The following is a 5,247-nucleotide window of genomic DNA, read 5'->3' on the forward strand; positions in this document are numbered from 1 at the left end:
CCCGGAAAAAGTCTTAACCGGGAATTGAAGAGTAACACTAATTGCCCTACTTTAAAGTCTTTCATTCTAATCTTACTATCATGATAGAATTTGGTCTTTTCTTTGTAGATAGAATTAGACTTGTAGGCATGCAATCTCATCTCTTCCAACTCATTTAGTTGGATTTTTCTTCTATCCCCACACAACTTTTGGTCAAAATTTAAATGTTTCAAGGCCCAATATGCCTTATGTTCTAATTCTACGGGAAGGTGACAACTTTTACCATACACCATTTGGAATGGTGTAAGACCGATCGGTGCTTTGAAAGCGGTCCGATATGCCCACAAGGTTTCATCTAATTTCATCGACCAATCCTTCCTAGAGCTAGAAACAGTTTTTTCAAGAATTTTCTTAATCTCTCTATTGGTCCTCTCAACTTGCCCATTAGTTTGTGGATGATATGGAGTAGCTACCTTGTGCTTTACTCCATATTGCTCCAACACTTTCTCAAGCGGGGCATTACAGAAATGAGATCCGCCATCACTAATTAACACTCTTGGTGAGCCAAACCGCGAAAATATATTTTTCTTCAGAAATTTGATCACGGTCTTACCATCCGCTTAGGGTGAAGCAATCGCTTCCACCCACTTAGACACATAATCCACAGCTACCAAGATGTATTCATTTGACATTGAGGAAAGGAATGGTCCAACAAAGTCAATGCCCCAACAATCAAATACTTCTACTTCTACAATACTTTGAAGGGGAAGTTCCTCTCTTTTCCCTATTCCACCAGTTCTTTGACAACTGTCGCATGAGGCAACATGGTGGTAAGCATCTTTGAACAAAGTAGGCCACCAAAATCCCGATTGAAGGACTTTTGTGGCCGTACGCAAACCATTGAAATGACCACCATAAGGCGAATTGTGGCAATGCCACAAAATGCTTTTTGTTTCCTCATCCGCGACACATCTTCTCAAAAGATTGTCACTACTCAACTTAAACAAGTGAGGCTCATCCCAAACATAAAAATTGGCATCGTTCAAAAACTTTTTTCTTTGATTCCAAGTTAGATCCTCTGGTATCCAGCCAGATGCTTTGTGATTAGCCATATCTGCGAACCAGGGTCTAACTTCTTGTACCATGTACAGTTTTTCATCAAGGAATTCTTCCCTCACTTCTTTTTCATTGTTTGTCACCTCGGTATTCACTAACCGAGATAAATGATTCGCAATCAAATTTTCTGTACCTTTCTTATCTCTTACTTCAAGATCAAATTCTTGAAGCAAAAGAATCCACCGAATAAGCCTCTGTTTTGAATCAGGCTTGGTGAGAAGATATTTGATTGCGGCATGATCACTATAACACACCACTTTAGAACCAATGAGGTAAGAACGAAACTTTTCCAATGCAAATACAATTGCGAGCAATTCTTTTTCGGTAGTGGCATAGTTAACCTGTGCCTCATTTTAAACTTTGCTCGCATAATGTATAGCATGGAATTGTTTGTTCTTCCTTTGGCCTAAGACCGCACCAACCGCATAGTCACTAGCATTGCACATGAGTTCAAACTCAAGCGACCAATTAGGGGCGACAATTATGGGTGTGGTGGTCAAATTCTCTTTGAGTTCTAAGAAAGCTTTTAGACATGATTCATCAAAATTAAATTCCATACCTTTGTTGAGCAAATTACTCAAAGGCTTTGCGACCTAGGAGAAATCCTTGATGAGTCTTCTATAGAACCCAGCATGTCCCAAAAAGCTCCTTATGCCTTTCACATTCACCGGTGGGGGAAGCTTCTCAATAACCTCGATTTTTGCTGGATCGACCTCAAGCCCCTTTGAAGATACCTTGTGGCCAAGAACAATCCCATCTGTTACCATGAAAGTGCACTTCTCCCAGTTGAGAACCAAATTTGTTTCAATACATCTTTCCATCACCACATCAAGGTTTTTCAAGCACAAGTCAAATGACGACCCGTACACAGAAAAATCATCCATGAACACCTCGATGCTTTTCTCGATCAAATCTGAGAAGATAGCTTGCATGCACCTTTGAAATGTTGCGGGAGCATTACATAGTCCAAATGGCATTCTTCGGTATGCAAAAACTCCAAAAGGACATGTAAAGGCAATTTTCTCGTGGTCCGCCGGATTCACTGATATTTGATTGTATCCTGAATAACCATCCAGGAAACAATAGAAGTTTCTTCCGGCTAACCTCTCTAGCATTTGATCCATAAAAGGTAATGGAAAGTGATCTTTTCTTGTTGCTTGATTCAACCTCCTATAATCAATACACATACGCCACCCGGTCACCGCTCTCGAAGGAATCAACTCGTTCTTATCATTTCTCACAACCGTCAATTCACCCTTCTTAGGAACCACATGCACCGGACTCACCCATTCGCTATCGGAGATGGGATAAATCATCCCCGCCTCTAATAACTTCACAACCTCTTTTCTAACAACTTCTTTCATGGTTGGATTTAATCGCCTTTAAGGTTGTGCCACGGGCCGAAAATCATCTTCTAACATAATCTTATGCATACAATAGGCCGGACTAATACCCTTTAAATCGGATAAAACCCATCCTATTGCTTCTTGATTCTTTATCAATACTTCCTTCAATCGATGCTCTTCCTTGCTAGACAAACCGTTATTAATGATAACCGGCTTAGTAGAATTGTCACCGAGAAACACGTATTTCAAGTGAGACGGTAACACATTCAACTTCACCTTTTGCTCTTCAACTTTAGGTTCATCCTTCAACTCTTCAATTTGAGTTTAAAATGGATTCATCTCATCACAAGCCTCTAAATTTCTCAAGCAATCTTCAATCTCTTTCTCTTGATCTTTGGTGAGAACTTCAAGAGCTTCCATTAAAGTCTTCTCAAGAGGATTCGACAAGTGCATTTGATTCTCCACTTTCATAATAGCCCTTTCGGTAGCATCGATTCTAAAACAATCATCATCATCACTCGGATGCTTGATGGCTTCAAAGAGATCAAGACATAATTCTTCATCTTGGTACCTTAATTTCATTAAGCCATCATCAATATCTATCATCATTCGGGCCGTCTTCATAAAAGGCCTTCCTAAGATCAATGGTATATCAGGATCTTCTTCCATGTCTATGACAACAAAATCAACAGGAAACCAAAATTTGTCAACCTTGACAAGCAAGTCTTCCGCAACTCCATGAGGATGAGCTGTGGATTTATCCGCTAATGATAACGTCATTCTAGTCGGCTTCAAGTCATTAATTCCTAACCTTCTCACCATAGACAATGGGATCAAATTAATGCTAGAGCCGGTATCCACCAATCCTTTGCCTATTTAAACATTTCCAATAGACACCAGCAAGGTTACCCGCCCAGGATCATTTGATTTAATCGGTGTAGTGCGTTGAATTAACGCATTACAACAAGAGCTCACAATGACTACCTCCGGATCCAAGAATCTTCTCTTCTTAGTGATGATGTCTTTGATAAACTTAGAGTACATCGGCATTTGCTCTAATGCTTCAGAAAAAGGAACATTGATTTGCAACTTGCTAAAGATGTCCAAGAACCGAGCATAATGCTTTGCATCTTCTTTCTTTGACGGACCGGGAGGGTAAGGTAATTTCTTCACTTGTATAGAATCATCCACATTCTTCTTCCCCTTCTCACTCACACTCAATTTTTTTTTCTCTTTTTCTACTACTCTCTCAAGAGTTTCTTTTTCCTCTAATTCTTTCTCTTTCTCATTTTCAACTAAATCAACCTCAACATTTTTTTCTACTTCAATCTCCCTATTTTTTTCACTTTCAACAATTTCTTCCTCAACTATCTCTCCTACACCCATATCAATATTTCTACCGCTACGAGTTAGAATTGACTTACAATGCTCACGAGGATTTTCTTGTGTAGTAGCCGGAAAAGGACCTTTGTTTTGATCGGCAAGTTGCTAGTACAATTGCCCGACTTGAGTTTCAAGGTTCTTTATGGCGGCATCCGTACTCTTTTGGATTGCAATTTGCAATTGCATGAATTGGCTAAGAGTGTCCTCGATTGAAAGCTTTGTTTGTTGAGGTTGTTGATTGTAACCACCTTGATAAGGATTTTGACGATTCGATGGTGTTGCACCCCAAAATTTGCCCTCTTTCTCTATGCTATAAGTTATGGAAGACGTTTATTTCGTCTCCCAAAAATCAAGAGAAAATGATAAAGAGTCCCTTCATTTTTTAGATCATTGAGTCAAGATGCAAGAGGCGATGATTGCAGATCCTTATTGTGAACAAGATGTTATCATAGATGGAAGGTTCATTCACATGGTTTTGTTTGGAATGCAAACTACATGATCATAAAATTCATCATAGTATTCATAAATGCAAGGTTCATTCATTCCTCAGGTTCACTCGAGATTTGGATTCAAATTAAAAGTTCACGCTAAGATCATACCACTCATTGTCAAGGTCTTGTTCACTCATTCAACTATGAATCAAAAGTCGTTTTTAAGTGGTATGCATCATATTGTTTCATGACTTGATTTCAAGAATCGAAGAGCAAAGGGAAGGGATTTTCATTAAGGTTCAAGAGAGTTATATCCAAATTCGGTCAAGAAAATCACAAAGGTCCAAAATCATATTCATTACAAAATCTTCAAAAGTCCAAGTATTCATACATTTCAAACTCCATTATGAAATAAATTGGATTACAGAAGATTACAAAAAATATACAAAAGAGAGTATTGGTCCTTCATGCTCTATCAACAAAACCGCACCATGAATAACTGGCTCAGCAACCATTCAATACGCCACCCTGCATCCTGCATCTAACGAAAAACCGAATCAGAATTCGGCAAAAAGAAAAGCAAGAAAACGCAATAACAAAAATTCGGAAAAAAAGATACATAGGAGAAATCGGTAAAAGAAAAAAGGAGGGAACTAACCTCTAACCATCTGTAACAAACTCTGGACCACGACGCTCTCTTGATTCTTCTATCTCCATAACCTTCATCTCTCGACAATCTTCATCCAGGGTAACCATTTTTCATCACCAATCTCTCTTCATCAACGACCTTCAACCACAAACCTGCAAAATCAATTCTGAAACCATCTTCAATCTCCATTCTCTCTGCAATTCATACAAAAAACTCAGAAAAAAACTTCACACAAAAACACTCTTCAAACTTCTCCATCTTCATCTTCTTCACCACAACAAAAATCAGCACCAGAAAAAATAACCAGAAAACTTTCACCATATCGATAACCTTCATTGAGAAT

At 38.7% G+C, this 5,247-nt stretch overlaps 1 long non-coding RNA gene across 1 annotated transcript; it reads right to left on the reverse strand.

Moving 5' to 3' along the window:
• Positions 1 to 4,588: 4,588 nt before the first annotated feature.
• Positions 4,589 to 4,984, reverse strand: LOC131622459 (uncharacterized). Its single transcript, XR_009289908.1, has 2 exons — positions 4,914 to 4,984; positions 4,589 to 4,790 (listed from the first exon to the last, which is right to left on the reverse strand). It is a non-coding gene; the product is annotated as an uncharacterized LOC131622459 (long non-coding RNA).
• Between the last annotated feature and the right edge of the window lie 263 nt (positions 4,985 to 5,247).

The sequence above is a fragment of the Vicia villosa genome, linkage group LG1, assembly GCF_029867415.1.
Source record: "Vicia villosa cultivar HV-30 ecotype Madison, WI linkage group LG1, Vvil1.0, whole genome shotgun sequence".
NCBI classification, from domain to species: domain Eukaryota; kingdom Viridiplantae; phylum Streptophyta; class Magnoliopsida; order Fabales; family Fabaceae; genus Vicia; species Vicia villosa.